Here is a 12,872-nt window from a genome sequence, read left to right as displayed (position 1 = left end):
GTCTCTAGATGCCTACACTACTGTATTTGTTATTAATGTGGAAACACCAACCTCACAGAAAAGGACCTATACAACAGCGATGCTTCAAGGTGGTTCCTGTACTACAGGTGTAAACCCAGGATCCAAATTTACCTTAATATCAGAAAAGACATACAATTCACTCCGGTCTAGAAATTGTCCACTTATTGTACCATACAAAGCCAAGCTTGTAGATCATAACAAACAAACTATGGTTTCAAAGGCTCTAGATGTTAATGTCCACTATGGACAGGACTGAGGAGTCCTCTGACTAATAATTGCCAAAAGTCAGAATGTAAGTTTACTAGGAGAAGAATGGTTCAAGTCACTGGGTATCAAATTAACAAGAGCATCATAGCAGACACCTTACAAAATGTCCTTAGGGATTTAAGCAAGGTCTTTGATGAACAACTTGGTGCCTATGAAGGCAAGCCTGTGTTATTTACACAGGAACTGCAAGCATTCCTGGATCTACTTAATTTCTATCACTCTTTCCTAAAAGACAAGGCTACAATTACTGAGCCTTTGCATTGTCTCTTGGATAAGGATGCCACCTGGAAATGGACTAAACTGCATGATAAGAACAATCACTTCATGCCATTGCAAGTCTTATCTAACAGCATGCTGGTTCATTATAACACGGAGAAGACGCTTCTGCTAACTTGCAACGTTTCTCCTTATGGAGTAGGGACTGTCCTCAGTCACTTTCAAAATGATGGGTGTGAAGCTCCTGCTGCCTACTATTCATGAACCATGACTAAGACCAAGAAAATGTATGCCCAAATTGATAGAGAAGCTCTTGCATTAATTGCTGGGGTTAGGAAATTCCATGACTACATATATGACTGCATATCCACAATTGTGACAGGTCATAAACCATTGCTCAGGTTATTCACCAAGAATGGACCAACACCTCAAATCATTTCACCATGTATGCTTTTTTGGCCCTTACTTTTCAAAGGCATACACCTTTGAAATTCAACACTGCCCTGGGAAGTTGATAGCAAATACAGATGCACTGAGTCACTTGCTGTTATCTTGTCCTCAACTTACTGTTCCTCTTATCTCTGTAGTTCTGATGCTGATCTCCAGGCAGATCCAGTGTTATCCTGAGCGCTAAACTGGGCATAGAAGGGGTGGACTTCAAACAGAGGCCGCAAATGAAATTCCGATATTCATTACACGTCAACATGAATTTTCCCTGATTAGGGATGCCTATGGAGTAGCCAAGTGGTCAAACAAGTTCTCAAAACCTTCCAAGCAGGACATCCAGAGATGTTTTGCTTGCCAGAAGTTGCATTTGGTGGCCAACATTAGATGCTGATATTGAGCAAATATTAAAGAGGTGTAAACCGTGCCAAGCAACACACCATGTACCAACTAAGGCTCCAGTCCTTCCACAGAAAGTGACCAGGACACCATGATCTTGCCTGCACACAGATTTTGCTGGCCCTTTCCAAGGCTGAAATTCTTTACTGTCATTCATTCTTTCTTAAAGTGGTCAAAATGTTTTCCATTTCAAATAATTCTCATACTGTAATCCAAGTTTTACTGCAGCTGGTTGCAACTCATGGTCTCACAGATATCACTATTTGAAAATGCTGTACAATTTACTTCTGAAATTTTTTTTAAAGTTTATGGAGAGGAATCTTGTCAGTAATACGACATCTGCACCATTCTACCAGATATCAAATGGCCAAGCTGAACAGATGGCCCAAACTACTGAAGATGCATTGAAGTGAACTGGAGTGAACTGAAGTGATTAGAACCAAAAATTAGCTAATTTCTTACTACAGCAACATGCAACTCCGTGCATTGCTACAGGTCACAGTCCTGCAAAACTACTAATGAACTGCCAGCTAAAAACTTGTTTGGATCAGCTCCACCCACATATGGTAGCCAAATACCAGAAGAAGAAAATCATTTCTCCAAGAAACAAGATGTTTTACCTACAAGAACCACTAAACCCCCATACATCTAAAACTACACCACTGGGCTGTAGTGGGTGCCTTTCTACTAGTCCTTGGGAGCTACAGGACTAGTATCACATAACATCTGAACTTCAAATGGAAAAACATTTTGCTGTCAAGTTAACCAAATGCACAGTTGAGTCTCAGACAATGTGACCTCTGCAACACCAGAAGGTGCCGCACTGCTGGTGAAGTTAGTTCTAATGAGTCCATCAACTTCTGTTTTAAACCCATCAATACTTCTAGTTGCAGAAGCTACTCTAAAAACAGCCACAGGAGCCTATTGCTGTTGCCAGTGAAATATCTGTTCCCACTGAAGCAGACCACATGAAGCAGGTCACTATCCAGACCAAATACTTACAGGACTATGTTACTTATTGGGGGAGGGATATGTTCTGTATTCCATCTGCTCAAACTTCATTACCTTATGCTATTGGTTGCTGTTCTGCTTAGAGTTACGAGTAGTCGGTTATTGTTAATAAAGATGGTTGCCATTCTCCCCTTCATGACCTCTCCAGGACAAAATCCCCATAAATACACAATGGTTCTTTGTATAAAGTAACTGTAAATACAGCATTGTTTCCATATCATAAGCCTTATGAAGATACCACCAGCAGTCCTCTTGCTGCTTCAGGCAAAAGCTACAGTGCTCAACAAATACCTACGGCTGTGAGAAGATTAACACAGGACTACACCATCTTGGAAGCTACGTGGCATAAACAAGGTTTCCGTTTTTGGGGGTTTTGTTTTGTTTTTTAACTTCCCCGCTTAAAACATACACCCCAATTTTGGAGAGGGTGGTTAAAGGTACCCGTGTATGTGACAAAATACAGTATTTCATATTTCTGACATATGTCATTAAAGACTTTTGCACTAACTTTTATTTTTTGCAAGAACTTTAATTGGGGGTTTGGGAGCATTTTGGCATAGGTAAGGCTGCCTAGCAATACCTCAAACCCTTCCAATAATAATACAAATCTCAGAAATGCAAACAATCTTCTAATTTTTTTTTGAAGTGCAATAGTTTTTGCAACCTATGAGAGTTGGCCCTCGGCACCATCTGACAGCTGAATTCAGGGATTGTCCCACAACGCATATTTTGACGTAAGTGCTTTTGTATTCTCTGTATCACTACCAAAACTTCAGATTCTTACAAGACATTTTATGGGGGTTTTATCTTATGAATACTTTGACTACATAACCCAAGCTTGGTCCGCAAATTCTAGCTACAACCCTGCTAAAAAAAGGGTCTGGCTCCTGTGGCTGGTTTTTTTTTCTAATGTCTAAGACTCTCTCTTAATGCGTCTGACTTTTAGATTAACCAGAATATTAAAAAACAAATCTTTACTGGAGGCCAGTATTTAAGGAATGTGTCAACAACCCTGACAAGGCACTGAAACTTTCAAAGCTGTCGAGGCATAAAGATCCAAGAGCAATTTGCAATACTGATTCAAATAATTTTCTGCATCTGGGGCAAATCTCATAAGAAGCCCCCTTTTTAGGCCTCTGATGCTAAACAGAAAGGAGCTGAGCAGTAACATGCACAGTAGACACTCCAGTCTGTCAAGGAGTCTGGAATTTACAAGTGCTAGGTTTCAACATATGTATCGCTCTGTGCTCACAACAACTGAACCTCTTGCTTGCCACAGAGCAACCATCTCACAATATACATATGAATTACTTTCTTTATCACAGGAGTTGCTTTTATAAACTCCTTACAGCTATTTTTATAGTGCTTACTGAATGGGGCAAAATATGTCAAACCTTGGCAAAACCCATATCCTTCAGGCCATATCAGTTCGTGGATAGGGTCAGTGTAATAGTACAAGTCACCAGTGTCAATAAACAGAAGTATTATTAAAAATAGGCAGGAAACAAATATTTACCAGACAGTTTTACTAGGGAGCAGTATTTCAAGATCCCCTTACTCAAATGACTCCAAATTCGTATCACAGCTTCATGACTAGACAATACACAATTTTTGTTATTATGCAAATATGCACATGGATTTTAAGGCACTTTGAAACAAGTTTTCTAGCTGTTCTCTGGGCACAGGGTGCTCCACAATTGAACGCAACAGACTGAACGTAGAAGAATATCATACATCTATCAGGGTGCCTTCGTACAATAAATAGTAAACTAATCCATTAGCGTTTTAAACAGTATAAAGATATATGTATATATTCACAAAAAAACCCTGAGCTTAGTGATTTCACTCTGAAGCAGAAATGCTGCTGGGTCTAAGTCTCAGAAAAAATGGAAGCTATTGCTAAATCTCAATATAATACTATCTACTATGGAATCTCTCTCATAGTAATCCCAAAAAACATACCAGAAAAAAAAAATTAAACCTGATTCCTAGTGACATCAACAAAAATTTTGGGATGATTATCTGAATGAACCATGAAATCACATAAGATTTGCCATTACCAGCCTGTTTTTCATTTTCTAATAATTTAACTCACTTGATGATACATGGTTTTCATTAATAAGGCTAGCTAATAAGCTTCTATACTAACATTGAATTATCTTGGTTTTCATCATCTTAAAGGAATTCACACCTTGAATATACATTAATTTCATTATAATTTTGTTGTTCTACTTCTTTGGTTTTATCTAGTATTAAAAAGAAAGGCTTAAGGGCAAAGAATAAAAAGTAAAATTAATATTAAAAACAATTTTTGCTCCATCAAGTTTAAGATTCATCTGGTCTCATTTTTCCATATACTTGGCATGTGCATGATAGACTACAAGCTCTAAAGGCATTTAAAATCTATTCTGTCAAAACCTAATTAAACACTTAGCTCACAAAGTGACAATAAATCAGAAAGAGAACAGGTCCACATGACTGACTAAATTTATGTAAGTCATGCTTATAACAGTTATTAATTCCTCAACCAGGGTGTTTATGATGGATAAATTGACAGATTTAATTGCAACAGGACCAGCAGAGCTCTTACAGTTATGAAACAAAGGTAGCCCATTTTGTTCCTTCCTTTTCTTTATGGGTCATGGTAGATCTCCCTTTTCTTATTACCTTCCTGACATTCTTTCCCACATTTTACCTTACAAGGTTTGCACATAATTCCAGTTACAAAACAAAAGGATCTCTCTATATGATTTATAAAGAGAACATATTACTTTTTTTCTAAGTAGTATCCTTAACATATAGTACTTTGCTTCAAAATAAAAATATGCATATGAATGAGAAAGCAAAACACCTCTAACAATTCAGGCAAGGAGGCAGGTTGGGGTGAGCTTCAGAAAGAAAAGAAAACCCAGAAAACAGGATCTGCAGCAGCAACCGCTGGACACCAATGATAGCACCAGAACATTTTCTGTAGCTCACTCCATCCCAAAGCAGCAGCTGACTAGATCTTTGTTATAACCCTGCCACTTTCACTAGCAGTGAAAAGGCTATCATTTTTTAGGCTCTAATATTTCCTTCCTCCCCAGCCATACCTCACAAACATTCCTTTAGCCCCTCAAATAATCTAACTTTCAACTTATAAAAATTAGATCCAAAAATTAAACTAAATCATAATATTACTGTGGGTCTCAGGAGACTTTTTTCAGCTCAAACTGTTCATTCTGCTCATAGTTTATATCCTTGAATCTTGCCTATCTAGATCACATTCATTTGGGCAGGGATCTCAATGTCTAGAATGAACAGCACAATGCAGTCCAAATCTCAGTTGTCACCTCTTGGTATACCAACTAACAAAATGTTCAGAAAATGTACAAGCTAGCCTCATTCTGTAAAAACCTTAACAAATTGATACAATTTGAAACAAATGTAAAACAACAATGTAAATCCATATCACATTTTTCCTACTTTTCCATTCACTTTCCCTCCCACAATATAACAAAGGCTTCTTACTGTCACAACCCAAGGGTGTGATTTTTGTTTGTGTGCGCTTCGGCACTGCTAAATTATTTCCCGCCACTCATAGCTTTCTTTGCAGGGTGTATTTCTTCGTTGCAACAGAGAAATGCACGTTGCAAGGAGTTCCCGCCATTTGTATTCAGATTCGTGCCCCACTATTGGCCAGTTCTAAATTATTCCTACGTGGTGGCTAGCAATTGGCTTGCTAGCCATATAAGAGGCTTGAGTGGTTTCCGCCCAAGTTGGAGGACTCCACGACTATCAGGAGGAGGAGAACTTCACGTCTCGTGAAGATCTCTAAGCGCTGCGGAGCCTATCGGACCCAGCGTGTATCTCAAGAAGGCTATAGGGGTCTGATCAACCTCTCGCCTCTCCCTGTCGCCGCCTGATCCCTCGACGTACCCTTCCCTGCGCGCAAAGTTCCATGGAGCCTAGCAAACTTCGTGTGAGTGAATCCAGAGCTCTACCCGGGTTCGAGTCCTGCAGGTTTATCTTCCCGTCGCCGAAACCCCATTGCGACGTACTCCTGAGGTTTTTGTTCATCTCCCGTCGCCGAAACCCCATTGCAACGTACCCTTATGTTCTGCAGGTTCGAGTTTTTGTTTTGTTTTGTAACCGCAACTCAAGCAAGTTTTCCTGCCTGCACCGCGACCATCTTCGGTGTAAGTAAAATAATCTTAAATCAACCGCTAAGCGTCCATGCCTAATTCTAGCGTGCTGCCTGTCTTCCCCAACCCAGCATGTCCAGGCTACTGGCCACAGCCCGCCACACGAAAAAAGGGCCTCGGACCACTCCCGGCCCGCACACTTACCTCAAAGGAAAAATAAAAAACATAGCATTACAATGTGTTTGAAGTTTGAGGTAGCCCTCATGGTCATGCAGAAAAGACAAATAGCATATAGCATAAAAAAAATGCATCATTTTATGTACATAAGCCATGCAAAGGCTAACAATTTGAGGGAAAAGTGCATACCTTTAGTTTACAATCCTCTTCTAATGTATATTACATAAGGAATTTTTAGATATACAAAAATCTGCGCACTGGAATTTTTAAGGAACTATTTATCAGGTCAATATTTAACACATTTTAAACCATGTTTATGTACAAGAAATAAAATTAGATTAAAAATGAACTTACTGCTTATTAAAATGTGCAATAATGTAGTTGTTGGGTATTTTTATATACAAGGGTAAAATAAAGAATATTCCTGCAACCCAGGAGACTGAAGTATTTTTTATTTTTTTTTTAATGAAAAGGACTCCAATTTTACTCAAACCATGGCAAATTTTAACTAGATTTAATTTGTAGGTTTGACCATCAGATCTGGTTTTCTCAATTTTGTGTTATCACAAGCTGACATACGCTTCCAAATGTGTAAGTTAGGGATACTAAATTATTGCGATTTCATTTTTCAAAGAGCAGGAACACAAAGAATAGGGGTGGAGAAGGAGATTTCCCCTCTGATTGCCTCTATGATGGTCATTCTCCTAAGTGCTGTCATATTGATGTTTTCAAGCTTTTTTGAGAAAACACAGCACAATGAAACCTAAAAATGTTATTATTCTTTAAAATATTTGTGCAATGTTTCTGGAGGGAATGTGCTTTTTAATCATACACCTAACTGTTCTCCTTACCTCACACATGGTCCAAGCAACAACAAAAAAATCCAAAATCACAGAAATCTCTCTCAATTTCCAAGCCTGCCATTGTGTGAAATAAAAGTAATGGATCTATTATAACATGGAATACCTGTAAGTTTCGTTGCACGTTGCCTCACAGTGACACTTTCAACTACAAAACTTGTTTTCAAGGATTTCCCTCAATGTGGATTCAAATTATAAGACAGTTTTCCAGTCTGTTAGGAAATGTGAGGGGACTCTGGAGCAGGTTTTTCATCGTGGCAGGGGAACAGAACCGAAGGTGCAAAGAGGCGGGGAACTAGGGAAAGAGGCAATGGTTTCTGTTAGGCAGCCCCCAAATGCAGTTACTGCTCCCCTCTCAGTTCTTCCACATACAGTACAGTCGCGTCATACGCGCATTTAACTTGCGCGAATTCAACTTTACGCGGGGTGGGGGGGGCGGGACTTCAGTTTGCGGTGGCAGCAGGAGGTTTTGGCAGCGTGGTGGTGGCCCGGCGACACACAGCCATCCCCCCCCACCCCGCGCTGCTGCCGCCAGCCACACAACTCCAAGCATGGCTCCGTGGCAGCAGCAGGAGGTTTTGGAGGCAGAGGCAGTCACCGCTAGTCAAATCGCTGGCAATTTGACTATGCGCGATTTTCGCCTTACACGCTGACCTCAGAACCTAACCCCTGCGTATGTTGCGACACGCCTGTACCTCTATCCCATTCCCCTTCCACATGCTGCTGGTTTTATCTGAGGAGCTTTGTTACTGCATCACTACTATCTTGGGCCAACAGTCCCCAGGGCTCCTCCAACAACTCTGGATGCTGTATCACCTCCTGCTTTCCCAGTGGCTTAGCCTTTTTGTCCCCTCATCTCCTCTCCAGAGAAAGAAGAGAAAACTACAGTGGGGCTTGAGCAATGTTTGGTTCTGGATAGGAAATGAGAAATAGCATGTTGGGTTGACATTTTTTTTTGTGGAAGGCAAGGCAGACATAGCTGCAGGAGTCCAGTTCGGTTCCTCAGTCCCACCTATGAAAAATGCCACCATTCAGCCTGCCTGCTATCTATTCTCTAGGTGCTCTCGAAGAAGTGAGCAACAGAGCGGTGCAAGTCTGTTCCCTGACAAGGGCTTTCTGGGACCAAGCTCTCTCCCTCCCTCCACCTTGGAAGGAGAAAAAGAATGCAAAGAACTGTAGGATACTGGAGGCCCTTACCAACCAGAGAAGCAGACAGCCATTTCAAGTCAGTGCAGGAGGAAAGATGTTCCCAATTGGCTCTTCTATGAAAAAAATAAATGCACTTCCATTTCTCTTTCACAGAAAACCCTTTGAATGGCTACACACCTTTTTCTGTGATGGAAGAAAGTTTTTTTCTCCCAAACATAAAATATAAGGTCTGAGGGAAGTCATACGTCACCCGCAGGGGCAGATCTAAGAGGGGCCACAGAGCTTGGCCACAAACCCCAGTGCCAACCTGGCCAGGTTCATCCCATTCCCAGCAGCACATGGGAAGCCGACTTCAGCTGCATGCCACTTTTCCTGGCCGGTGCCAACCCAGCTCTGAGCCCATCCCATCCCATGGAGCCGGCTTCCCACGTGCCGCTGGGGATGGGACAAATCTGGCCGGGTCGGAACCAGCCAGCAGAAGTGGCAGCAGATCTGTATGCCACTCGGGACTGACCAGCACAGGTAGGGGGAAAAGTGCAGCTGAGCCCCTGCCACTCTGGCCGGGCTCGTCCAGTCCCCAGCAGCACGTGGAAAACCGGCTTCAGCTGCATGCCGCTTTTCCTGGCCGGTGCCAACCCAGCTGGGCCCGTCCCATCCAGAGAAGCATGCGGCTGAAGCCAGCTTTCCCAGGTGCTGCTGGGGAAGGGGCGAGCCCAGCTGGGTCAGCACTGGCCAGCAGAAGCAGCGGTGGAGACTCCAGCCTTCTGGGATCAGCTGGCACAGGTAGGGGGAAAGTGCAGCAGCACATGGGGAAGCCGCCACTTGATAAGGGACAGGATGGGCCAGATGGGCCTCACCAGGGAGAGAGAGCTGTGGCTGAGCCCCCTGCGGCTTGGGACAGGAGGAGGCCTACAGCACTGGAGGGGGCTGTGCTGGTGAGGAGAGCTGGACCTGGGCTGGCTTCTGCTGTGCCACAAGGAAGGCGGGGGTTGGGATAAGTGAGAACCAGGTCATGCTGGCACTAGTGATGGGTGGGGGGGTTGGCCAGCTTTTGATGCCTGGGGCGTGATGGGGTGGGCTGGGTCCTTGCTTGTGGGAGGGGTCTGGTGACCAGTACTGGTCAGGGGACGGGAAGCTGGGCTACATTCTGCTGTCCTGCAGGTGAGGGGCTGAGCCAGGTCCTGCCCTGCAGGTGAGGGGAAGGGCAGGCTGGGCTGGTTTCTGCTGCACTGTGGGGTGCCAGACCCTGCCTTGCAGCTAGGAGCCCTTGCTGGGAGGGAATAGGTCTGGCCATGAGGTCCTGACCTTGTAGCTGGGAACCAGGTGCTGCCAGGTTGGCCCTGGCTGGCTCCTTGCCCCACACGCAGGTCCAGGCTTGCAGCTGGCAACTGCCTGCTGCAGCCAGAACAGGACAGGCAGGGCTGGCTCCTTGCTGTGCTATGCAGGTCTGGGCCATGTAGTTAGGAACTGCTTGCCATTGGAGCCATGGGCAGCTTGGGGTGGGCTGGGCCCTGGTAGGTACATAGGCCCAGTGCTCCTAGGGCAGTTACTGGCACACCTGCACCTAGTGCAGTTACTGGCACATTTTTAGTATATGATACTTTATCTATACTTTGTTAAAATGATTTGCACTGAAAGATTTTGTGTACAGTCCTTGACTCAATTGGTTTGGCTCCATGCTGGGGGAGGTATGATGCCCCTGAAACCCCAATGCTGGGGCAGGATGTTAGAGGGGTCACAACCCCTTGCTACCTTGCAAGTTGTGCCTGTGCCTCGTGGCCCATAGGGCAGAACTCTTTGGGCCCCAGGAGCAGGCCACGTACTGTGAGGGTGGGCCCTAGTGTTGGGCAGTGTTGCCCAGTCAAGGGGCACACCTTCTGATGTCAGGGATCATGTGATGAGGGCAGAGGATTCTGGGACAGCTATGGTGAGTGGGGCAGCTTGGTGTTGGGTGGGTGGGGCTTTATGACAGACCATATATGACAGGGTGTAACTTTCGGTTCCAAGGCCACCTCTCCAAAAGGAGTACTTCCAGGGGCAAAGGGAGGGACTTCCAGTGGCAAAGGTCAGGGGTAGGGGGTGGGACTTCCAGTCCCAAGATGGCGACCAAGGGGCAAGGCGGGGCAGGGCGACAGCTCACCAAAACTCATCAAGCAGCCTTCTGCCTGAAATAATTGCCCGCCCCCGTTTTAAACAGTTATTAGAAAATTTAAAGTGACACCAATTTACTAAATAAATCATTGAAAAAAGGTATCAGTAACAGGACATTAAATTGCACTTATATTAATTTACTAATTAGAACTAAAATTATTGGACAAAAGACAATAAAAGGGGCAGTCCGTAAATAACACTGCTCTTTTTAACAAATACTCAAAAGTAATCTGAAATTGTTTAACATTGAGTCATTGCTGCTTAACTAAAGCTTGTAAAGTTTGATTGACATACATGATCTTCATAAACTAGCTGGAAAAAGTGAATTAATCAACAGTTGTAAAGACCTGAACCCAAATGCAGTATCTCCTATTTATGCTAATTTCTATTAAACAATAATTATACAATGTTTTATTTGGCAGAACCTAGTAGTGCTGAAACTGACTGTCAGCATTTTTATTATTATTATTATTATTATTATTATTATTATACCAGCCTGATTGCAGAGGTTATAACTCAGCTATAAAAATTCTCTCAAGACTATGACTGGTAATAAACAATAGCCTAAGAACAATCTTTTATTTGCAATAATTTACTACGCAAATTCACATATAAATTCCTTCGACATTCTAAGAAGATAATGCGAAAAAATGCTTGGTGGCCTTTTTATAACTCAACCTACCACAAACATATTACAGCCCATTGTCCCTTCACATATAATGTGCATATTTAAAAAATGAATGTGCATTTTAATGTTGGAAAATTTCAACCACATAAATGCACTTATCTTGATTAATTATCAATATCCTTTTAACACTAATGTCTCTAGCTATATTACCGCAAGACGGATATCTCTGGTAATGGAGTAGTTATATTGTTACAATCTATTACGTAAATGGACACATTGGCATTTTCTGTCCGTTGAAAAAATTAAAAATCGAAAGACATCATAGGGATCTCTCAGCAGTAGGCAGTCATTCTTCTCAAGCACAATGACTCTCTCAACCAACTTTAAAAGTGTTTTGTTTTTACAGATTTTCACTTCCCTCAGACATCACAACTACCTGCATAATCCCACCATTACAATACTTTAATATAAAGGAACTTTTATAATCCACAATGATAACAGCATTTATTAATTACAAATTCCAACAAAGAATTAGATGACGAACATGACCACCTAGATGTAAAAGTCTTACATGCTATAAAATTTCTAAGTGAGCAGACTAAGGGCATAGACAAAAGTGACAATTTTCACCTGGTCACAGAAAGCAATCCATAGCTGTGACTGAACACAAGCACATGGCTGCACACCGCTAAAAAACGGCTGGTTGGCGAAATATCTAAATTCTCATTGCAGAAGGGTTCAAGTGAATACTTTTCAAAGCACAGCATCTTCTTTAACTTGCATCTGCACTGCCTCCCAGCCTGTCTCTGTTTTCAGAATGGGAGGGGGGAAGGGGTGTGGAGGAAGTTTTGTCTGCGGGGTTTTCAGCCCACTCTGGAGGGTAGGACGTGCGTATTGGAGGTGGGGCTCCAATTCATCCACCCCACCACCCAGTGCCAGTTGAGGAACCCCTAGAACGAGCTCCCTCTAGTCCCTACCCAATTCTGAAGACAGGGACAGGCTGGGAGGGAGGAGGGGTCATTATTGCTACGGGCTTGGGGCCAGCAGCTAAATTCCCCACCCCCCTAGAGCCAACAGTGAATTTCTGTTTGGTCCGGGGATCACTGCAGCTCAGAATGCTTCCTGTAAAGCATTCTGAGTTACAGCAGACAACTGCACTTCTGTCTGCGCCCTTAATCTATACGCTTATTTTTAAATTTCAAATTATATTATTTTACCTGACATATATTTAATCATGCATTTTAAGCACAAGTCACTAAGAATTAAAACAAGCCAAAATAGAAACTAACCAGAAAAAGAAAAATGAACCAACTGACTTTTATTAGTAGATGTTTAGGACTGTGAATCCAAAAAAGATGACAAAGTCGGTAGGGAAATACATAGGAAAGAATCCAAAAAAGAGCCAGAAAAAAATAATTTTATACT

General features: G+C 42.6%; 1 protein-coding gene across 4 annotated transcripts in view; it reads right to left on the bottom strand.

Moving 5' to 3' along the window:
- Window positions 1-12,872, bottom strand: part of TBC1D22A (TBC1 domain family member 22A) — a 432,230-nt gene that overhangs the window by 336,718 nt on the left and 82,640 nt on the right. The window lies entirely within an intron of this gene.

The sequence above is a fragment of the Alligator mississippiensis genome, chromosome 4, assembly GCF_030867095.1.
Source record: "Alligator mississippiensis isolate rAllMis1 chromosome 4, rAllMis1, whole genome shotgun sequence".
NCBI lineage: Eukaryota > Metazoa > Chordata > Crocodylia > Alligatoridae > Alligator > Alligator mississippiensis.
The sequence above is the reverse complement of the archived record's forward strand: the minus strand, read 5'-3'. Positions and strand labels throughout refer to the sequence as shown.